This window comes from Scyliorhinus canicula, chromosome 9 (assembly GCF_902713615.1).
Source record: "Scyliorhinus canicula chromosome 9, sScyCan1.1, whole genome shotgun sequence".
Lineage (NCBI taxonomy): Eukaryota > Metazoa > Chordata > Chondrichthyes > Carcharhiniformes > Scyliorhinidae > Scyliorhinus > Scyliorhinus canicula.
Window position 1 is genome coordinate 57,680,570 of NC_052154.1, and position 24,775 is coordinate 57,705,344.

The 24,775-nt window shown below is 45.2% G+C and overlaps 1 long non-coding RNA gene across 11 annotated transcripts in view; it reads right to left on the bottom strand.

Moving 5' to 3' along the window:
• Positions 1-8,498: 8,498 nt before the first annotated feature.
• Positions 8,499-24,775, bottom strand: part of LOC119971332 — a 508,049-nt gene continuing 491,772 nt past the window's right edge. For all 11 annotated transcript variants that reach the window (XR_005461812.1, XR_005461813.1, XR_005461817.1 and 8 more), the window contains 2 exons: positions 10,918-10,990; positions 8,499-8,843 (listed from right to left, as the gene is read on the bottom strand). This is a non-coding gene — a long non-coding RNA (uncharacterized LOC119971332). The remainder of the gene's footprint in view (positions 8,844-10,917; positions 10,991-24,775) is intronic.

Here is a 24,775-nt window from a genome sequence, read left to right on the forward strand (position 1 = left end):
TTGCAAAAAGAAAAAAGAAAATCACCTGATCTGAAAAGCATCTATAATAATAATAATCACTTATTGTCACAAGTAGGCTTCAATGAAGTTACTGTGAAAAGCCCCTGGTCGACACATTCCGGCGCCTGTTCGGGGAGGCCGGTACGGGAATTGAACCTGCGCTGCCAGCCTTGTTCTGCATTACAAGCCAACTGTTTAGCCCACTGTGCTAAACCAGCCCCTGTAGTAGTGCTGGACTTGGATACATTTTTCTCACTAAAGACAATCTTGTATTAGCAATGCTCATGATAACTTGATTATTTGCTTGTCAAATGGTGAATAAATAAATCTACCAACCCTGCAATTTCCCCAATTGCTAATCACCAAAATTAAAGAACTGCTGTTGGGTTGCTGTCGGTGGCTGTTTAGAAGGCTGACTTTGCCAAACTCTTTTCAACTTTTCCGATCGTCTTGTCCATGGTCAAAAATCCAGCAAGAAGTCTGTGTTATTTCCACAGCTATTACCAATACAGTGCATTTCAGTTATTATAGTCATGTGTATGTCCAGCTCCTGAATGGAGCAACATAAAATACATAAGTTCTTTTTAAGAATATATTTTTATTGATTTCACATTTATTCACAAAAACATTGCAAAGAATATCACATAACAATAAAGGGAAACCTATAAAATGGGTATACAAAAGAAAAAATAAACAGGTATGTATACCAATGTAACAAATCTACAAATATGGAACCCCTAATTTTGGGCCCCCGGTTCTTAGTTGACACAGCTGCACTGTGTTAATTATATACATGTGGGCAGCATGGTGGCACAGTGGCTAGCAATTATATACATGTGGCCTCCTGGTATTAAAACATACCAGGGGCATGATTCGTGCCAACTGGACATATCCTGGTGTTGTAGCTGTGGTCGCCCCTGTGCGTTTCCTTGCACCTTGTCCCCTCTGCCCTGTGTTCTGACTGGCGTCCTCCCCTTTCCCTCCTCCTATCTCCCCCCTATCCTCCCTCCTTTCTCCACCCACCCTTTTTTCATTTGTCCGACCTCCATTTTGATCCACCTTCCACGCCCCCCCCCACCCCCCCCCCCCCACCACCACTTATTGATTGCTGATCACAACCAGATCTTGGAACAATATGGTGAATAGTTACCACATGTTGTGGAAGCTTTCCTCCTATCCTCGAATAGTGTATTTTATTTTTTCCAATTTAAGGTATCCTGCCAGGTCGGACAGCCAGTCTACAGCCTTGGGTGGCGCTGCTGATCTCCAAACAAGCAGGAGTTTCCGACAAGCAATCAGATAGGCAAAGGCTAGGGCATCTGCCCCTTTCCTTGTAAAGAGTTCTGGCTGTTCTGACACCCCAAAGACTGCAACTAGTTGGCATGGCTCCACCTTCAACCCCATAACCTTGGACATGGCCTCGAAAAGGCGAGCCAGTACCTGACAAGTCGGGTGCAGGAGCAGAACACGTGGGTGTGGTTGGCTGGGCCCTCCTGACACCATTCACATTGTCCTCCACCTCCAGGAAGAAGCGGCTCATGCGTGTTCTGGTCAAGTGAGCCCTGCGCACTACCTTTAGCTGCGTTAGGCTCAGCCCTGCACTTGAGGAGGTGGAGTTCTCCCTGTGCACTGCTTTGATCCAGAGTCCTCCCCATATCTCAATGCCTAGCTCTTCCTCCCACTTCTCCCGTATCCTGTCCAGCGGTGACCGGTACTCCTCTAGTAGACAACCGTACATGTCAGCGCAGTCACCATCCCTATTTCGCCTGGGGTCAGAAGTCTGTCCAATAGGGAGTGTCCTGGTAGCTGGGGAAATGTTGCTGCCTCCTTGTGGATACATACAATTCTTTAAGCATTCCTTTTTTGCCTCCAAGCTACTTTCCCCCTTTTCTGAAGATATTGATTCCAGGCATCTATTGCTTCTACAGATACAGGCCAACTTTCACAACCTGGACTTGCTCCAATGTATACATAGGTAATCAATACAAATCAATGGAGGAACAGTAGATAGGAATCATACCATCTTGGCAACATGAGACCTGGGTATTCTTAACCCTGGAGTTTCCTCTGCAAAATTCTCATCAGCTGCCCCACTAAGGTTGGCAAGAAACAAAATGTTGGACAACAAGACTAAAGGAATAAAACCTGGTGTTCAGGTGATGCCGGTGGTGGTTTTGTTGGGGGCAAGGTGGAAAGGGTGCGCAGCAGAGGGATCCTAAACTCTGAGAGTTCCTACTGTACTGATTCCCCAAGGAAAGGAAAGAAACATTTCAAAACTTACCTGTTTCCTTCTGGTCTGTACTCTTCTTCTCACTAGAAGAAAAGATGTCTTTCTCATTTGGGTCACTGGTTAAAATAGCAGTTGGACCCCATGATGTCAGCAGAGTTAGATCTGTATATTTAAAGATAGAATCCACTGGTATCAGTTAGGTGTCCTTCCTGCCTGCGGAGTAGAATAGGTTGAAAATAGAAGGCTGTGGGAATGGGACAGGTGGTCAGCAGCTAAGTATCCCAGCATTGTTAACTATCCCTCAGCCAGGTTTCTACCAAGTATTAAAATCAGAATCTTGTCGGATTCATTTCCTCATGCTAGTCCAAGGTATTGAGGCCAAATGCCATTCTGGATGAGATCAGTATGCATCTCAAGGTCCAGTAACTTCATGGCCTGCATGGTCTAATTGTGAACTATGGGTTGAATTTACTGCCTGTGGTGTTCACCTGCTAAAAAGCTGGGGGTATCCACAGTGTGGCTTTTTTTGTAAACTCCAACTGGATTGAATGTGAGTCAGGTTGTTAACTGTCATCCGTTGATGTTTCCTTGCTGGCATCTCTTTAGTCCCAGGAGCACCACTGGGTGCGGTGGCAACTGATGGTACTGCAGCAGGCTCTGGAACAGAAAAGGCGAAACAAGCAGGGGCCAGTCAGGCAAGAGGTGGGGGGATTCATTATGGAGGGTAGGAGAGTCTATTTCTGCAGGGGTGGCCCTTGTCGCTGGGGGTCCCTCCATGGGCCACACAGAAAGATTTTGCCTTATTTTCTGTTCTTACTGGGTGTACATGACCTGAGAAAAAGGATCATGCAGCAATATAGACTTGCCTACATCATCATTTGCAGAGTTGATAATTGCACAGAATTTGCTGTCACAGCACAATATTCAACTAAAATGATCTGAGGATAACTGAATGCACCCGCACTGTGAAAAGCGGTGGTTTTCCAGTAACAACTGGCTGACATAAATGGTTAAGGAAATAGCACAATTACTGAAATATCCTCGAGGAATAGCATGCATTTTCATGAGTGTCTCTGTGTGACAGTGAGTGGCGAAGCAGGCAGCCTTTCACTGCCAGTCGAGTTGGCAAAAAACAAGCCCTCTTCCCTGAAAGACAATTAGAATCAATTAAATTAATTAGATGGAGTTCTACATGGTTAAAACATGGGCAGAGGTTCAGAACATTGGTATTTAGAATTATAACAATCTTGTGACTGGCAAAATATGTCGTGACGCTGCATTCAAGTCAAGTGCAGATGATCATAAAACCAATATAACTTTTCCTCAAACCTCTGACATGGGGTTTCTTTTGTCAGGGTTTTCAACATTTGTCTCATGAATTTTTGAACATAAAATACTATTCCAAACAGCCACGGTATATTGATTGCTATTTGAAATTCAATGTGCAAAACATTTTCTTTAAAAATAAACTAAAAATAGCTTTGGTTTAGACATCTTAGACTGTTACTTTTATTAAAAATGCAGTTCTGCAAACCCGAATATCACCCGAAAAGAAAATCATTAATGCCTTTTGGAAAACATCCAGATGTGTCTACGCTTGTTAGATGACGTTGAAATTAGACCAACCAATTGTATCTGTTTGTTTCTTAAATGTAGCCTGCAGCGTGATCAAACTTTTAGTTCACAATTATTGTACCATTACTAATCCTTTTACTTCTTACTGTGCCTCTGCGTCTTTCAATTACAGATTTCACCAGTGGAAAAGTACCGACAATATAAATTGTAAATACTGCATAAAGATTAGACTGAAACAGTCTAGCTTGCTTATTTTTTGACGATCAAGAAACCAAGTCGCATTCACTAAATGGGTGTCTTAATAACCAAACAAATGAAACTCAATTTTTATATGAAGACAATGGATCAACTTTCCATCAGAAACAATCTAGTATATTTATCAATGTAATTGAGAAAGGCTTTCTAAAAATCACGTAAATATATTCCTTAAGGCCGCACCTTCAACATCTCAATTCCAAAATTCTATGTTTCTTGCCCTTAAGCAAACTGATGTGTTTCTAGTGCCATGAATTTTTCAAAGGCATAAAATCTATCATGATGCAATTTTCTCCCCTCTTCATTTACTTTTAAAGGGTTAAACAGGCGATTTATTTGGCTGTCAAGTTTCCGCATCCCAGGTTTTCAAAACGTCTAGTCTAGTTTTGTTTAATATCGACACTTGTCTGCATGGTCTGTTGTTGTTAGCATCGTGTAATATCCATGACAATCGTGTTGTGGCTTTCAGCGCTCTGTAGTGCTAAATCTAAGAGGCCATTTCTAGCCAGTAAAGGGCTTTATTTATGTGTATTTGAAAGAGTCTGGTGAAGGGCCCTCTTCTTAAAATCCTCTTCAGCAGGTCATCGTATTTTCAAAAGGCTTTAAATGAAGAGGCAGTGATCAGTACTTCCATCACGTTCTAATAGACTGACATGAGCATTTGGGTTTGAAAGAGGGGGGAAAAAAGTGACGCAGATTTGCCCTAAATTGGCCTGACGCACAAAGCAATGAGTGCAATTGACTGGCAAGCTAACCCCTCACACCCCTTCACTTCTAACTGCTGCCGCACAATAAGAAAGCCGTGGGAAGCTGCTTGCGAGCACAGCATATCCATTTTCATGGCCCATATGGAAATTTTGTTTTGTGTACAGAGAAAGTGTCTGATAACAGTGACCTTAACTGCCATATGTGTTCAGTGAATAGTAAACAGAGCAAAGCAGTCCGGCTCTCTGACCCTTAGCATATGGGCATCTATTCCGGAGGAGGGTTTTTCACAACACATCCGCTTTCACTGCCATCTTGCCTGGTGCCTGGGGGATTTCACTAGATTTGTTAATGAATTGCTCTATTGACTCATATCTGAGCTTGCCTCATTAGAGTTGAAGAACAAAATTTTTATCTATGTTTCCTTGAAGGAGACCAGAATGCCTCTCTTTGTCAGGCAGTGTTAAATCCTGAGAGCCGTCATCTGTGCTGAGCTGATTTATTTTGTCAGTTTAAGAATGTTCTCTGGTGTTCATTGATGCTGAAGCCTGGCCTCTTCAGATCAATCTTTTTATTTCACAAGTTTTTCTTTTTTATAAAAAAAAAGTTTTTAAAAAAAAACAGTGTCTGGTTTACAAATAGTTGAACACAATGCCACCCTGGTGATGGCTTTCTTCACCGTGCCAAGCACAAGTGCATACAGCAGTCTCCATAGCACATAACCACCTGTCATGAAATGGCTTTTATGTGGTCACAACCCAAGTACAACCTTGCGCCATTCATCCTCTCCACCCCCCTATCACTCAGGAAGTATAGTACATTTTGGTTTTGTTAGCTTTAATACACATCACTTGCAGGCTGTGGAAAAGAAAATCTCCAGCTGCATGCCAAACATCCAGGCACGGAAACTGTTGGCACCAGATCACTGAATGAAAGATTTGGAAACGCATTTTACTAAGTGAGCATCAGAAATGCAAGATCTGCTCTGCTTTAATATGCTACTCACGGCTTGAAATAACAGACACCTGATGCTGTGTTACAACCCCGCAATATAATTGAGAGGTTTACATGATGTCATAAACTGTGAGAATTAAGTTTGAGTGATTACTACAGACATCTGAAGCTTGAAACTTTGTTCTAGCCTTGTAAAGGGTATCACGGATTGCTTGATTTAATTAATGCATGTAATTATAATCCTTATTATATGTGTTTAAAAGTTGCGGGCTGTGGTAGCTAGTTTGCTATGGTGTTGTTACTGTAGCAGCTCCTGTCACCCTACATTTTCAGTATTGTGTTTCGGTTTTCATAGTTCAAAGTTACTCAGAGGAATTGCCAAGTTCTGAGATTCTCCATTTGACTTCAGCAGCTTTTATCTTGTGAAACTGCAAAAAAGTTTTCGACAGCATGCTAGAATAATGAAAGCATAAAGTGAATGAAAATTTTAATAAAAGCAGACTGTTTGAATGGCACCAGGTGGCAGTTATTATGGGGCTATAAACTTAATTTTTGCACTTAATATGGAATGCAACCTTTTACGAAATTATATAAATGGGAGAAGAAAAGTGCTGATTATTTGAAGTATGGAATAATGACAACTGCTTAACCTGTGGGTGGAGAGAATCCAACTGATTTATATTGGTGGCTCACTTGTTGGGTAGTTATTCAATGCCTCTGTGCATCATTTTCTGTTAATGTCATTCTGGTTTCTTTGTTAGAGTGTTGACAAAAGTAAAATTGATATTTAAAATTAAAGGAAGAAAAACTAATTTTTAATCAATGCACATCAATATTGTTATAACCTGCATGGGTCTCTGTTTGCAGAATACGAGTTCACCCGATAAGGGGGCAGAGGACCCTTAACACAGTTCATGTGCCTGTGTATAAATTGAAGCGGCTAGTCAGGGACCGACTAGGGAAGACCCAGTAGGGAACTACTGGAGCTGCATATATGAAATGAAAATAGTCAACGTGTTGAATAAAATAAGTTTTGTTTTCTCCAAATCTAAGTGTGGATTTCTTTCATTGCCCCTTACAAAAGATATGTGCAGATGGAGTGGAACACTGGTCTTTACTGTCATTCGCCACTAATTATCATTTACTGCTGGTTCAGAGACAGTGGGCATCTGGTGAATTGCTTCCAGAGCCAATCTTGAGCTGGCTGCTAAGAGATGCACCAGAGTAACACAGCACGACTTATCTTCTGAATTTCCATATTTATCTGTGGGGTAAAAATATACCCAGGAATTGGCTCTTGCCCAAACACTTTTGCTGGCTACCACCTCTTTTGTGCCCTACATCCTGAATGCCCTCGCTGTTCTAGAGTATGCTTCCACATGTGTGTACATCTTTGAAGTATCTCATTCAAATGGAAATTTTTCAAATGCGAGTCAAGACTGTTGGGGTGGGCAGACTATTCAACCATAGGGGCATCACAACCAAGCCTAATCTTCTCCTCATTCAGTACATCAGCAAATATTTCAGCAGCAATCACGGAATTAAGGTCAGTAGAGGGCATATTGGATGACTATTTTTTTTCCACCCTAGTCAGCCTATCAATAATTTGTAGACTCGCGATTTTTGGAGTTGCGGCGGAGCCGGGAGTGCAGGAGGCGAAAGAGGCCGGTGTTTTGGCCTTTGCGTCCCTAGTAGCCCGGCGGAGGATCGTGCTGCAGTGGAAGGATGCGAGGCCCCCAGGTGGAGACCTGGATCAGTGACATGGCGGGATTTATAAAATTGGAGAGGGTCAAATTTGCACCGAGAGGATCAGTACAAGGGTTCTATAAACGGTGGCAGCCTTTTCTGGACTTTCTGACTCAAAGATAGGTATCTTGGTCAATAGCAGCAGCAACCCGGGGGGGGGGGGTCTTTATTTTTTCTATGGTTATTTAACTTAATATTGTGTTAATTTAATTTGTTGTTAATATGTTTTGTTGTTCATTGAGGTTGGGCGAATGTTTATGACTGTTATTGTTATTGTTGGTATTTTATTGCTGTTCGTTGTTGTTATATAAATACAACATTTTTCAATAAAAATTATTTTAAAAAAAATAAAAATTTGTAATTCAGGAGGAATTAGGAATGAACTTGCAAAACCTTATGGTTCAACATCACACTGGATAGTGCACGTCACAATTAAGACATCAGATGAGTTTTTAAATTATTTTTTTTAATTTAGAGTACTCAATTCTTTTTTGTTTCCAATTAAGGAGCAATTTAGCGTGGCCAATCCACCTACCCTGCACATCTTTTGGGTTCTGGAGTGAGACCCACACAGACACGGGGAAAATGTGCAAACTCCACACGGACAGTGAGCCGGAGCTGGGATCGAACCTGGGTCTTAGAAGCCGTGAGTCAGCAGTGCTAACCACTGTGCAACAGTGCTGCCTAGGAATTAAAAAATTAACACTATTAGGCACCTTTCAAAAAAAGGTGAAACTTGCAGTCAAGAAAGAAAAAGTGAATATTAAATATACACAACAGTAGTGATTTTAAGGTGGTAATTCACTGCGATTCAACGGGACAAGTTCTTAAGCGCCGTAGCGAGTGAGGTTTCCTGTGGGCTCTATGACAGCCGCATTGGCGAGCTCCGGACCGCCATCTAATGGCACTTAATGTTTTGGGTCCTTGCGAGTTCCTCGCATGCGAGTCCGCACTTAGAATTATTTTCATCACTGGTGAGCTGAGTCCACTGACCAGACTGGCTCCTCAGAGATCGGGCTGCCCTTGGACCTTCACATGGCTTGAAGACAGGGCAAGGCAGAAATGTCTTTAGCTCAAGTCTATTTAAAGTCTTGCATATAATGTAGGAGAAAAATGTGATGTGCTTCAATTGTTCTTTTGCTCATGTAAATGGCCATCAGTAGCTCTCATTAACCATGGCCTTTCACACTCTTGAAAGCACAGTGATGTTCCATCTCCATTACTGCTGCCAATTCCCAGACTTATTTCATGTACACGAGGTCAGCATTTCTGCATGTCACATAAAGCTGAAGCAGCGCCCATAGCTTTACCAACGATAATGCTTTGTATTTTTAATTTGAGAAATACTGCACTTCTCAGGGCCTATCTTTTATGATGCCTGTTGGACAAATAAAAAGAGTGGGTAAGATTTGAAGATTTCTGTAATTATTACTACTTACGTATTTATTCAAGAAATGGATGGCAGATTAATAAGCAGTAGGAGCCGTGGTTAAATATGCAATATGAACAGCAGGTCAGATGAATGTAAGGGCATCAAAATATCAGATAGTAATATTAAGTAACAGTTACTCAAATAAGATTCAGTTTTCTATTATTATTTTAGCATTTTAGAATGGTCAAGCTCCAATGTGATATTTTCATCTGTGCTACAGAAAAATACATTTAGAATATTGGATTATCCCTCTGAGCTGTAGTTATTCACTAATGTGCACTGTTTATGCAGGTTAACCATGGTGCAAAGTAAATGAGGCCCTGGCTAAATACTAGAGTGTGCATTTTATTATATCTGCTGTATAATGATGCTCTCACGTGACATCACACAATTCTTCTTTTACACTTATGCGAGTGGATATAAAGTTACTGCTATCTGTTGTGATGCGAATGCTGAAGCATTCAGATTGGTTCCGAGGATGGGTGAACCAAAATACCCAGTAGCCACGGGGCCGCAGAAATGGAAACCTTGCAAATCTGTACCCACATGCCAGATTGTTCCAGTTTCAGCTGACTGATTTTTGGTTAGGGCAGGGTTAGGGCAGTTCAATTTTTTTGTCTTTTTTTTACCCCTCAATATTCCTTTTTTCTAAAAAAAAACACAGCTACATATGTCTTGTATTTTATTATCATGGATTTCACAACCATTATTACAACTAACAGCAGTAACACAATTTGTGAACAGGCTTTGTGATGGTCCCTGGGGAAATATGCTGAATGTAAAATGCAGATAAAGATCACTTTGACGCCTGCATTGTAAAAAAAAAGATGTGCAAATTTGTTTCCTGAAATTTTGCCAGCACGAGCTGAGCCCAGTGGCTCTGAAAAAGTGGTTGATGCTGATTATATTTTAGAGGTTAAAGTTCAGTCTTATTTTCCTTCAAAACTTGTGGCAGCAACATCAGCTTCAGGTTTCTCTGCGGTGTCGATGACGTAAATAAAACACTAACTGCAAAAAAAATCTGGGTGGTTTCTCCTCCCTTGGGGCCGACTGCAATCTCAATGGGAGGATGCATAAGGAAAGACCTAGTAATCTCCGCCCAAAGGCAAACAGACTCTGTACAAAATTGGTGGAAGCCGATGGGTGTTCACACCAGATATTTCACAGAATTTTTATGTGACAAGACAAGGATTGTTTTTCTCCCCCTTTCACTTTTTTTCACTTTACCATCTGTGAGACTCCTGACTTCCAGTTGACCTTGAACCTGTGTTTTTATAGTGGCCATTTCATTTATACAACTAGCCTACTGTGGTTTATTCTGCATGACCTTTTCTGCTTGCTCCCTCTTGAACTTTCGGGGCATTGAAAACTTGGCAGAAGAAAACTTTTAGTCTGGTGCACAGCGGAGCTGTAAATAACAATAGCAAGGTCTGGCTAATTAAGGAGAAATTAGTTCTGCTTAAAGGGAAGGCTACATCCTCGAAAAAGCTGCTATGCTTCAAGAGACTGAGTGAATCAACATCTTAATGAACAGTCATCTATGCTGTATTAGCCTATCTCAGCCAATCTAAAGTGCACCACTAAAATTTGTGAAACAAATTAGGAAAACATTCAATCACAAATATTTAGCTGTAGTATAAGCAATTATCTGATGATGCTCAAACTGCTTGCTCTTTCTGTCCCTTTTTCCCCCTCGGGGTCCCTGTCTTTGTTAGCTTGCCATGTTGATGTTTCTCAGCTAGTTTTAACTGGTTTTCAATTTATCCCCTGCTTCCACGTCAAATCCTTGGTCTCGCTCACTTTCATTTTAAGCATCTCTGCTAATAAGGGCAGCAGAGATGTTTTGTTTTTCTGTCAATGCAATTTTGTTATACTTTACTACTTTCAAGCCTAGACAGTCCCTGTTTAGCACTTCAAATATGTGTTAAATTGAGATTATGGAAATGGCAGACCTCACTGGTCTGGGAGGAAAGTGTTTCATAAAGAAACAAGGGTATTAAAAGAGTTGCCAGTCACTTACTGTATGTGTTGATCAGCAGCCGAATGATGTATCGGTGGCCATGAAGGGCTGCTATGTGCAATGGCATATGGTCCTAGGATTTGAACAGAAGACAGCAAATTGTAAAGCATTAAATGAAAACTGTGCAATTAGTTGATTTACAGAAGTACAACTGTAATATGTATAGACAAAAGCACTGTATCAAAAACCTTATGCTGCTACTATTTAAACTACAATTGGGATAGTATATATTTTAGATTATGTACTATAAATAATGCAGAAATTGTTATCTCTTTTTACTGATTTTCAACAAGCAAGGGGACATTAAATTATTATCTACTTGTGCATTTCAAAAACATTGCATCATTCAAGACGTAAGACTGAGCCAATCAGGACCTTTGGTAAAGGGAATGGATCAAGGTTGACCAAAAAATGAGGAAGAAATGTAAATTCCAAATACATTCAAGGCCAGCTACCAGAACAAATCTATACAATGCTCAGTGCTGTGTTTCTAATTAAACATACAATTCTAAGGAATAAAATCTTTGAGGATGCTGAGAAAAATCCTTAGCAAACAATTAGATCAAGTACAACTGTTTTATTAACGACAGATACTCAATCGAAGGATGATTCAAAATTATGTACAGAATCCTAGTGTATTAAATCATGTTCCATTCACTCCAAATATATTAAATAGCTAATTCAAGCATAAATCTTAAATACAAAATCCTGCTGCAAGCATCAAATTCTTCGCAAATGCTTAGCACATCAAATCTGGTTGTTTCACTGCCACATTAAAAGTCAAATGAATTTTTGGTGAAAATATGCACCATTTTTTCCAATAAATTATTTTTATGTTGAGGCTGAATTGCTGAATTAATGGCTGTGATGTTGGTGGGGTGACGCGTGTGAGGAATTTTAAAGTCCAAAAATAAGCAGGTTTGGGTCGGCTGATTGAAATGTAACACATCTGAATTCGAAGCCCACCCGAGTTCCAACCTGTCCATGGAGATAGAATAACAGTGGGTAGACAACTAATCAGCTGGCAGGAGGACGGCTAAAGGATAAAACGGGCCTAGGATTGCTGGATTCAGGAGTAAATCTCTTCCAACTTACCTGCCCGACACAGTATACCTGCTTCACCAAACCCTTATAATTGGAAGCCTGAAACAAACCCTTGCAATTTCCTCTCTGAGATCTGCAATCTGAGTCTGGTCTCCGATCACCACCCAAATTCAGCCTCTCCAATGTCACCTGGCTCCGTAACCTGCATTACCTTCTGCTCAAGCCTTCCTGATCATTTCTAGCACTGGATTCCATTCTTGTCATCCTTGCCCCTCCTGCCTCCCTCTATGCTGATCTTCCACTCCAGGCTCTGATCTCTGCTCCCTGACTCCAATCTCCCCGATTGTCCCTTGTGCCGGGCTTTGATCTTACTCCCCGTTCCCCCCCTGCCACCATCCCTCCCCATCTCCCTTGGTTCTGAATTCTGGGGCGGGATTCTCCGACCCCCTGCCAGGTCGGAGAATCGCCAGGGGCCGAATGAATCCCGCCCCTGCCGCCTCACAAAGTCTCTGGCACCAGAGATTCGGCGGGGGCGGGAATCGCGCTGCGCCTGCCGGCGGGCACCCCCGGCGATTCTCCAGCCCGCGATGGGCCGAAGTCCCACAGCTGTCATGCCGGTCCTGCCAACGTGAATGAAACAACCTACCTTACCGGCGGGACCAGGCGGCGCGGGCGGGCTCCGGAGTCCTGGGGGTGACGCGGGGCGATCTGGCCCCGGGGGGTGCCCCCACAGTGGCCTGGCCTGCGATCGGGGCCCACCCGTCAGCGTGCGGGCCTGTGCCGTGGGGGCACTCTTTTCTTTCCGCCTTCACCATAGTCTTCACGATGGCGGAGGCGGAAGTGACCCCCTCCCCTGCGCATGCAGAGGGATGACGTCAGCAGCCGCTGACGCTCCGGTGCATGCGCGGACTACGGCCGGCCGGCGAAATCCCTTCGGCTCCTGCTGGCCTGGTGCCAAAGGCCATTCCCGCCAGCCGGCGGAGCGCCAACCACTCCGGCATGGGCCTAGCCCCTCAATGTTAGGGCTTGACCCCTAAAGGTGCGAAGACATCCGCACCTTTGGGGTGGCCCGACGCCGGAGTAGTTCACGCCACTCCATCCCGCCGGGACTCCCCACCCTTCCGGGAAGGGGAGAATCCCGCCCCTGATCTTTCTCTGACCCTTGCACTCATGGCCACCCTGATCTTGCCTGGCTCCTCTCCACTTCCCAGCTGAGGTTCAGTGTTGAAAGATTACCTGCCCAACAGCCAGCCAGCTGGCCTGTCAATTTGGCTGCCTGCATCCAGAAAAAGGAGACAAAAAATGCTGCCACTAAATTCTGCAAGACCTTCAAAAAAATACATTCTTCCACCTTAAAACAAATACCCACTCAGCTCTCTTCCTTCCCTGCCTCCAAGATAAGACAGCACAATAATTCAGCGAGCTACCATTTTAGCTTTGGATAGTTACAGTTAAAGTTCACAGAAATCCTGATTAGCATAACAGTTCTTGACAAATAGATGTTTATCAAAGCTCAGACATATTCAATCAAATTCCTTTGGGTGCATTACATCATGGGAGGTTGTTGCTTTAGCATCTTTTCACACTTTCCTTGCAGTCGTGGAAGAATTTGCAGTTTGACAGGCTGTGAGATGAACATTTATTCTATGATGGTAACCATGTTTTGGTTAGTCCAATAAGTGAGAGTGATTCATTGACTCCCACAACTCATGTGATGAGGAGGCCCACACCCACTGGATGAGAATATCCTGCTGGATGTCAAATAAAAACAGAAAATACTGGAACAATTTAACAGGTTTGGCAGCACTTGTGGCGAAAGAACGTTTGTGGGCGCGAATCACTGGAAACGTTTCAAAGTCTAGTATCGGGTGTGTTTGGCGGAGTGTTGTGTAACAGGTGCAGTGCCAAGACTGACACCGCCATTCAACAATACTTTGTTGTTTTTTTGGGCCTTGGGGAGTTTCTCCCCTTCAGGGCCACACTTTGAAAGTTTTCCATCACACCTGGTCCACGATTGTGGAAACTTGTACTTGATTGAGGCCTCACAGGCACTGCTGTTGTCTCTCGGGAGTCAGGTCAATACTGTGGCGAGATATTTAAATGAGCCTAAGAGCTTATTTAAATATCATTATGTAGATAACGGCCAGCGAATGTGTGATCCAAATCACACCAGGCATTGCAGGTCAAGTGACTTGTGTGAAGTTTCGCGAGAATCCTGGGGCGAAATTCTCCGACCCCCAGCAGGGTCGGAGAATCGCCTCGGGCCGCCGAAAATCCCAACCCCGCCATGGCAGAGATTCTCCGCCACCCGGGAAGTGGCGGTGGCGGGAATCTCGCCACTCCGATCGGAGAGGCCCCTGCGGTGATTCTCCGGCCCGAATGGGCCGAAGTCCCGCAGCTGGGAGGCCTGTCCCGCCGCCGAGGTTTGAACCACCTCTGGAACGGCGGGATCAGCGGCGCGAGCGGGCCCCGGGGTCCTGGGGGGGGGAGGGGGGTGATCGAACACCGGGGGGTGCCCCCACGGTTGCCTGGTCCGCGATCGGGGCCCCCTGCTCAGACTCCGGGCCAGTGCCCTGGGTGCACTTTTTCCCTCTGTGGCCGCCACGGCCTTCGCCATGGCGGAAGCGGAAGAGAACCCCACATCGCGCATGCGCCGACCGGCGAAAGCCTTTCGGCCAGCCCCGCTGCCGGGGGCGCCGGTTTTTGCGCCAGTCTTCTGGTGCAAACCGCTCCGGCGCGGGGCTGGCCCCCAAAGTTGGGGAGAATTCCCCACCTTTGGGGTGGCCCGACCCCCGAGTGGTTGGCGCTACTCCCCTACGCCGGCACCCTCCGTCATGCCGGATAGGGGAGAATGCCGCCCCTGATTTGGGAATCTCCCACGATTCACCCATCATGGAGCCGGGTGCGAATGGTGGGAGCATCACACCCAATGTTTAAAGTTCAATATGATTCTTCTTCGGAACTGCACCTGTTGGATGTCAATCTGGACTTTACAGCTGGAGCTCTGGCCCAGAATTATCCAACTTCGGGATTCTCTGTTACCACTGGCAGGGCACCACCTGCCTGCAGGTTTCCTGGTGGCATGGTGTCGCTTCAATGGGAAATCCCATTGACAAGCAGTGGAAGTAGAGAATCCCGCCACCAGGGAATGCCACGCTGCCGAGAAACACGGGACTGGGGGACTGGAGAAACCAACTCATTGGGCTGCCTGACCCAGAGACAGAAACGGTACCACCTGTTCCATCATGGGTGGTCTAGCAGTATGTGTCATTTTGCAGGTGCTGCCACTGGATTTGAGAAACAGACTTCAGATTCTGAAAATTCGAATTTGTATGATTAAACATTCTCTCATTGTGGGTCTAAGTCCCATGGCGGAGCGGAAAACTGGAGTTTCCCCACTACAGAGGTCAGCAAGAAAACATGCCAAATCATCCAGCCCAAACCACATCAATTATGCTGCTGGGTGATTAGCACCATATTTCTTGGCAGGGCAGGCCTGCTAGTGTGTAGTCTGCCATCCTATGCAGACGCCATATTGATAAAGCACCAAACTGACCCACTGATGAAGAAAGAAGAGGACATTCTAAAAATGAAGATGGATCTCGGGAAGCACCTTGGATTCTGGTCTGAGGCCAGAAGATGGACCGCTTGAGAAAGAATATGGATCTTTAGGAACATTCTAAGGCTGGATGATGGAACCCCTTCAAGGACATTGAATCTGGAAGGACCGCCTGCAGATGGTTTCCGACCCACTGCTGTCGTGTGCCATGATCCAGAGTTGTGGGTTATTTCCATCCGGAACTCCGGAGGCAGCTCCAGGCCTTGCTCATGTCAGTCCCAACATCTGCATGCCATGGTGTTCCAAACGTGTTTCGCACCAGCATGTTTTCCCACCGACATCGCAGAGAACCAGTCATGGAGAGGATTGGATTTTCATGTGCATCCCATTAACGAGGTTCATGCCGGTCTCTGGTAGGTTTTCCGACCTGCCAGGGCAGGCATCAGCCTAAGATCCCATGGTAAACTCATGCCGGCATTAAACTGATTTCTGGTATCCCATCATATTCCCTGCCATGCATGCTGACAGGTTCTGGGAGAATTCCGTCCTATGACTAAGCAGTGTCAGTATTTCGCACACGATTTCCCCCAAACAACCCTGGACACATATAGGGCGCAATCTACCGATCGTGTTGCACCCGAATGGGAGCACAACACGGCCGGGAGAGGCCTAACATGTGCTTCCTGACAGCCAGCAGCCAGAATCCCGCCTACAATTGGCGGGACCAAGCGCCGCATTCTTAAGTAGGTTTAAAACCTGCTTACGTGTGCTGACCCAGGATCTATCGCGCTCCCGGCATCTACTGCCCTTCGCAGGAAGACCTTAGCTGGACGCCATTCAGTACTTGTCCAAACAAACATGGATCAGGTGCAACGGCACCCTGGATGGCACTGCAAAGTCAGCAAGAGCACTGCCAGGGTGGCAGTGCCAGGGTGCCAAGGTGGGACAGCGAAGGGTCAGAGCTTGAGGGGGCCATGCACAGGAAAGGAGGGTGGATGGAGGTATGAAGGAATGGAGGGGGGGGGTTGCAGGGCAAGCAAGAAAGGATCGCTTGAAGGTTGAGGGTGAACGGTGGGGATCCTGGAAGGGGGGCCCAAAAGGGGGCACAAGTAGGCCTGAAAATGGGGAACCCTCAGCGACCCACTAGCAGGGTGTCATTACTTGCTGGAGGGTGTAGGTAATGCCCATAGGTGGGGCTATGTGGGGGACCCTCAAGGCCACTTAGAGATCAGGGTACCATTTCAAAATGGTGGCCTGATCTCAGAGGAGCCGGCCTGGCCAGTGAATTCAGCTCTCCAGTGATGAAAATAATTCTAAGTGGGAGATACCCTGGTGAGAAACAAGCCAGAGCCCAAAAAAGTGACTAAAGGCTGGATTCTCTGTTTGCCAACGCTGGTGTCAAGGTCCACGATGCAGCGGCAAATCATAAAATTGGGATTGGTGCCGGGCATCAGCAGTTGCTGATCTGGACGCAATGCTCCGACCCCCCCACTGTCGCCGGAATGGAGGTCCATGACTGCGCACCAGAGGGAGGATGTAAATGAATGCAAATAGGTCTTAATGAACCATTCACATTCATTTAGTGGGTCCGGCACCAGAGTCTCCGGTCCTCCATGATTCTCTGCCCTCCTTGACCGGGAATCACATGGGCACGGATTACTTGTGGTTTCTACCAGCATGGCTCATTTTCACTTGCACCCCATGGACCCAAACGTTCAGGCACAAACTCGGGTTTGTGGAGCTGAGCGTTGTCCCGACTCTGCTCTCTCAACTCAGGAGCGAAAACTCAGTCTCAAGAGAAAGTCAGAGTTAGAGAGGGGAGTTGCCACCAGATCCATCCGAGGGCCACCCTTCCCCCCCACAATGCACTAGCTGCCCACCCCTCCTCGACCAGACTCCCCCACACACCCCCAGGGACCCCCTTAATAGGGAGACCACACTCAGGGACCTCCTTGATAGAGAGACACCCCCCCAGGAACCCTATGAATATGGAGACCATCTCTGGAACCCTCCCTCTGAAGGGCCCCCCCACTGGGACCCCGTAACTGAAGGAACCCTCAACAGAGACCCCCTAAGTTTTTTTAAAATAAATTTAAAAACTTCGCTATCAGGCCCCACGCTCCTAAATGCCTGCCTGATAGCCAGGAATCCCTTGCATTGCTTGTCATGCATAAATGTATACGGCAAGGGTTACAGAATTGCTTCCTGCTTTGCGGTCTCAGGGGACCGTAAAACAGGTGCAATTCTCCTCTGGCGAGAGAACGGAGACTAAGGGGGCGATTCTCCGAGCCCCGCGCTGGGCTGGTGAATCGGCACAACCATGCCCTGACGCCGGCGTGCGATTCTCCGAGGTGCAGAGAATCACCGCCATTTGTGCCGGCGCGGCGCTGGCCGCTGGAATTGGCAGGGCCACCTGGATGGGCCAAGCGGCCGCGCGGATACGACAGAGTCCCGCCGGCGCCGTTCACCCCTGGTCGCTGCCGGCGGGAACTGTGCGTGAAGGGTCGGGGGGCTGCCTGTGCGACGAGGAAAAGTGCTCCTCCACCGGTGGAGGGGGGGGGGGGGGGGCATCCGATGGGGTCTGGCCCGCGATTGGGGCCTACCAATCGGCGGGTCTGCCTCTCCGCCCCGGGCCTACTTTGTTGCGTGGCCGGCCCCTGAATCCCCACACCATATTGCGTCGGGGCCGGCGCACTGAAGAAGTCCCCCGCGCTTGCGCAGGTTGGCGCGGCGCCCATTTGTCGCCGGGAAGGGGGGCTGGAGCGGCTTGAGCCAAGATGAAATTCACAGCAAAATCCGCCACAAATGATACTTAAAAACCTTTCCGTTAGATCACACCCATAATGTGGGATAAATGCAAATAAAGCTCTTCAAAAATATTATCGGAAGCTTTTCAACCTTATGTACCTTTATTCTAATGCCATATTTATGATGTGTGAGGAAATATATTGTTTTTACATCATTTTTGGTATATACCTGATCTGTTGTTAAAGGTTTTCAGCATTTATATTGATGGCCAGGGCAACTTAAAAAAGGTTTGGACAAGGATATTAGAAAATAGAGATATATCTATTTAAACAGCAAGAGTTAACTACCTACATCACTCACATAATATACTTTCTTCAGCATATATGATTCTTAGTAACTTATTGAGATATTTTGGTGTGAGGGTTGTTGGTGATAAGTATGCTTATAATTTCTGTAACTCTATTAAGGTTGAGACAGTACGTGTTCATGTATTATCTGGGCAATTATGGTAAATGTCCCCCAACTCCTTGGCAGGGATTTTCCGGTTCTACCATGGTGGGATTTGCCGTGAGCAATGCAGCAGATCAACCAAAGCTCCATTGACCTTCGGCGGGTCCGGAAGGTCCCGGTAGCGGGCAGTTCTGGAAAATTCCGGCCCTCGTTTCAAACCTGATGAATAAGATAGAACTGTGGAGACTGCAGGTGTGATTAATATTTCAACAGCAAGAGTGACAAATTGTAGCAAAGTGGAAAGATTGATTAAGCATAATATGCTTAATAAACAAGACAGTAATGAGCTTAACAGGTTATATTTCCCATTCCAGCTATGGGTATCAGAGTGTGCAAAAATCCAGACTGGATCCTTCTCATATACTTCTCCAACTCTGACTTTCTCTTGAACTCTTGAGCCTGAGTTTTCGTTCCTGAGTTGAGAGCGTGGAGTCGGGACAACGCTCAGCTCCACAAACCCGAGTTTGTGCCTGAATGTTTGGATCCATGTAGGTGAAAATGGGAGCCATGGCGGCGATCTTGAAAAGAGTGGAGCTGGATTGTAGGCCAGTCTAAGTATTCCGGGCACTTTGTTGAATATTTTTTTAAAAATAAAGTAAAAAACAATCCTCCAGCCCTCAAACTCCCCATGCAGCAGCCACTCCACTTCACACCTCATCCACCGCCCCCCCAATACCTTCGATGCCCACTTATGCACCTCCACTCACCCTCTCACCCCTTTATAGCCCCTATGCTAACAGTGCCAACTCATGCCAACCAAGGCACTTCCCACTCACCACCCTTTGTCCTTACACCTACCATGTCAACTCACTCAATATTCACTATGTGAAGACCCATGCTGAGATTAAATAATGGCCGGGATTTCTGCACAACCAAGCCACAAAGGTAGGCCATTGGCCGTCAGCGGGATTTCGCATTGAAGGCATTCTCCACCACCAGGAAACCCATGGCAGGGTGTGCCATTGGCAGGACTGGAAGATCTCGCCAGTGTGAATGGCTGGAAAGTTCCAGGTTAGGTGTTTACTGTTGAATTTGCCATTTAACATTTTTTTTTAAAAAGAGTACCCAATTATTTTTTTTTCCAATTAAGGGACAATTTAGCGTGGCCATTCCACCTAACCTGCACATCTTTGGGTTGTGAGGCTGAAACCCACGCAGACATGGGGAGAATGTGCAAACTCCACACGGACAGTGACCCAGGGCCGGGATTCAAAACCGGGTCCTCAGCGCCGCAGTCCCAGTGCTATCCACTGCACCAGATACCGCCCTATGAATTTGCTATTTAAATAAAAAAAGTCTCATTGATAAAAACCCATTCACTGCATTTAACTTCCTTTAATCCCATATAAAGCCAAGTATTCGTATTCATAGTCTAACTTCAAAGAATTTGGAAGAACCTGGAGCTATAATTTAAACTGTGAACTGACAGGCATCCCACTGTGATAACGATAATGAGAAATCAATCATGCAGCCCTAATCTTGTAAGTATAACCTTCAGTCTTATGTCAGCAGATAGCATAAAATAGCAAGCACGGATATTGTTTTCAACACCATGGACATTTTTTCCCCTAATACTTAAAAGGCAGGACATTTAAATGCCTTGAGAACTGGACAGCTTTTTAACAGTTCTCTTGACAGTGTGCACCTTCATGTCTACCTTTAACAATCTCAAAGCGCAGCTTACCTTTCTCAAAGGACACCTGACCTCTCCCAAAGGTGTTCTGGGATCATATCCAAAAGGGTACCATGCCTCTCCAAAAACTACCCTTCGTCTCCAAAAAGTTCCAGCAGCTATAAATCTTCCCCGACCAGGTCTAAATTGCACATGACGTGGGTGAGATTTTCTGGCCATTCACGCTGATGGGTTCTTATGGTCTGGTCAATGGCCCACCCACGCTGCAGGTTTCCCCGCGGCAAGGGTGCATGCAATGGAAAACCCTGTTGACAATGGCGGGACAAGAAGATCCCGCCACTGGCCACTGGCGAGCCACCCTCCATCACTGTGGAACACGCTGCGGAGGAGGAAAATCCTACACCATGTTTTCGACATCCCACGAACCAAAATCAGATCTGACTGAAGCAACCTCACTTTAACATGCACAGCTGCCTCCATGAGCATATGCACCTTAAAATCCACCTGGAATCTCTCCGCACCCCCGCCGAAGATGGTGGAGGTTAGATTCAGAGAAGGACTTCTAGATCCAGGCCTCCATCGCTATTTTTGCACAGCCAGACAGCTTCTCTCCGTGAAAATTCTGGCCTCGTAGTCTCTTCATATTTCTGTACCCTGTTCAGACTTTGCAAACTTCTCGGATCCTGAGTAGAGGTAGTCCCCCTTTTTTGGATCTGTTTTCTCTCTGCTATAATAAATATAGTTTTGACCTGCTTTTTTATCTCCTAAACTGTTAATTAGGCCCCTCCATTACAAACCATTTGAGCCAATTGAGCAGATGCCAGGTCACATAATTGATTTTCAATTGGTCTCTGGCAATAGCTCCTGATCTATAACATTCCTAAAGAAGGAAGTTCTCACACACCCAGCCACTTTATCAATTGATACTGTTCTAGGTCGTACTAGTCTAATGCAGTTCCATGCCGTCAGAAGCAAGTCTACAAGCCAAGTTTACAAAAATTCACTTAGAGTCTGACATGTGTTAAAGCTACAGAATTAGACTACATGATTTAATTATTTTCCAAAACTTAATTCTAAGGCATTATTTTTTCAGTGTTTGTATTTGATGATAAGCAAACATTCAGTCCTTTGAAGTCTAGCAGGGTGACAAGAAGGCATGAATGTGCCTGCACTCTGGTTAACTAATGAGGCGAAATGCACTACCATTCCGCAATGGAAAGTTTATTGACAAAGTTACAGGCATTGTTTTTTTTTGCTTCAGACGGTACACAAATCTGAAATGGGGCAGGCAGCACGCTGGCACAGTGGTTAGCACTGATGCCTCAAAGCAGCAGGGACCCAGGTTCGGTTCCAACCTCGGGTGACTGGCTGTGGGGTGTTTGCACATTCTCCCCGTGTCTGCATGGGCTTCCTTTGGGTGCTCTGGTTTCCTCCCACATTCCAAAGATGTGCAGGTTAGGTGGATTGGCCATGCTAAATTGCCCCTTGGTGGGTCTACGGGGATAGGGTGGGGGACTGGTCCTAGGTAGGGTGTTCCCTCAGAGGGTCGGTGCAGATTCGATGGGCCAAATGGCCTCCTTCTGCACTGTAGGGATTCTATGATTCTATGAACCTCAGGGTCTTTGAAGATGAAATAAAAGCAAGTGCTCATCTAACTGTGAATAAATAGTTTGGAGAGCTCCCAAATAATTAATGTAGTGTAACTATTCTAAAATAGCTAGGTAATGGATACCACTTTAATGGAGTTATCCATTTAGCAAGACTGAGCCAACACCTCTTGATTACTGTTCCAAGTGTGAATGTGCAGACTATTCAGATTCCATTAGAGGGTATTGAACCCCTGTCGCTCAATAGCCAGGGAAATAAATGTTATGCTGCACACACCAATTCATAAGCTCCAGCAGAATATGCATTTATGATGCATGATAATCTGTACCAAAACACCAAAAACAATGGCTGAATATTTCCAGAAAGGTTTTGGTGGCACTGCTGTGCCACTTCATTTATTTTAAATGATGTCTCATCACATTCCCATTATGTTAGTTTTGCATTGAAACATTAATGTGCCCAAATTTTCTTGATCGTTTTTGCCCCTTCCCAGATACATCTACCAAAAGCGTTTCACTTACATAGCTTAACCGCCATTCAAAAGACCAGCTCATGCAATTTACCAGGATTTAAACAAACAACACTGGAGTAGATTTAGGTTCAGCTCAGCCTCAATTCACTTGGTATCAGAATTTGTGAGAATCCTGGAATTCGATAGCAATTTTCAAAGCACTTATTTACAATTTTATTAAAACCTGCAAGATTTAAAAAAAATTTTTTTTTAGAGTACCCAATTATTTTTTCCAATTTAGCATGGCCAATCCACCTGACCTGCACATTTTTTGGGTTGTATGTGCAAGACCCATGCAGACACAGGGAAAATGTGCAAACTCCACATAGACATTGACCCGGGGCCCGGATTGAACCCGGGTCCTCAGCGCCATAGGCAGCAGTGCTAACTACCGTGCCGCCCAACCTGCAAAATATTTAACCAAATCTGTCTCAGTCTCAGAATTCCTGCACATGATCAGAAGGACTGAGTGACTGGAATAGTCCCCCAAATGTGGTATTTTCCTGCATAATAATGGATGAGGAAAATAAGTGGAAGAACCAAGAGCCATTAGAAGACTGCCCATCCATTCACTATTAACCCAATTGGTGGCACTCCATTGACACTTGATTTATGCTGGTTCCTACATTCAATGTAAAAAAATGAGCCCCGCATGAAATTTAGGCCCGTGCATGGGAGACCGCGCCATGGTGCTGTTTAGCACTGTTCCACACAATCATGGAATAAGCATAATTGCACCTGGAGGGGTCTCTATATCAATCGGGAGCCCCTGGTCATTGGGCTCTGAGCAAAGTGGTATCCTGGCACTCCTGATGGCACCCAGGCACCTTGGCATTGCCACCTGGGCACCCTGGTAGTGCCACCCTGGCACTGATAATGTGCCTGGTTGGCACTTCCAGGCTAGCAGGGGCACTGCCTGGGTGCCAGGCTGGGAGTGCCAAAGTGCCCATGTGCCGGGTTGCCCATGCCAAGCATCAGGCCCAGAGGTGCCCTGCCCTTAAGAGGTGGGGTGGTGAGGAATGGCTCACGGACCCCTTCAGATGCAAGTTGGGGCAGTGGGCAGTGGACGGGGGGGGGGGGGGGGGGGTCTAGAGGCCACAGTGGGGATTCCGAGGCAGGGGTCAAAATATCTAGTTGAAATTTTAAAATGGCTCATCTCGTCAGTGCAGGAAATTAGATAAGTGTGGCCTCTGCAGGGTGTTCGCAACTGAGGCCAAAAAAATGCCAGAGTCCCATTAGAAAGTCGTTCTCAGTTCCTGCTGTACGTGCCCAAAATGGGCCGCTGATTTTTGCGCGTTAAATCGCACCCGCCAACTACTTCATGTAATGCGCTAGTGACATAATGACAAAAAGCATTAACCAACAGTGGTATGAATTTTAATGTCAAACTGTTCCTGTGAACTACCTATTCACGACTCCGATAACCATAATTTAATGCATTCTTGTACTTAAAAATACTAATTTTTATCATCTTTATTAAAATGTCTATAAAAACAGAATGTCATACCTGTACAACTTGATGTATTTCATTTGTTAGAAAGGTTTACTTGAGCCTATAGACTTTCTAAGTTTCTGAAATAAACCTAATAATTGACCGATAATGGTCTGAGACCCTATGTTACTGCTGAAATAGCTTTGGGAGATTTAACATTGCTTCCACAAAAAATCGACTTCATGCTTAAGGGAAATAGTTCTTCATTAGTATAAAATAGTACATCTTATATTTAAAAGACACTTGAATACCTGGTATATTTTATATATGGGTTTGAGAGTTGCCTCATTATTCCAATAAAAGGAATTTGGAGTTTGGTGACAGGCATAGTCATGTATGTTGTGTAATATATAAAGGCCAGACTCTTCAACCTTTTTTTTTGCTATGTGTAAATTTAATGAAGCACAGAAAGGTCAAAGATTTTAAACAAAGGAAAGGGTGGCATTTATAGAGAAAGTTCTTTATAAAACATGATCAATATTTGTTAAACAGACCAATAAGCAGAATCAACTGTCACATATACTAAACCCAACCCGAGTACGAGACAAACATCCTTTGATTTATTCTTGGAAAACGAACTGACAAGTTACTTCAAGCTGAGCACCGACAGTGAGTAGAATGAATGCAAGACACTAATCAGGGAACAGGCTTCAAAAGATAAATGATGTAATCGCTATAGCATTGCTGTAACTTTTGAGTTTCTTGTCATGACAGCTGTAGGCCTTAATGTTGCATGGCAGCTATGCCGAAACC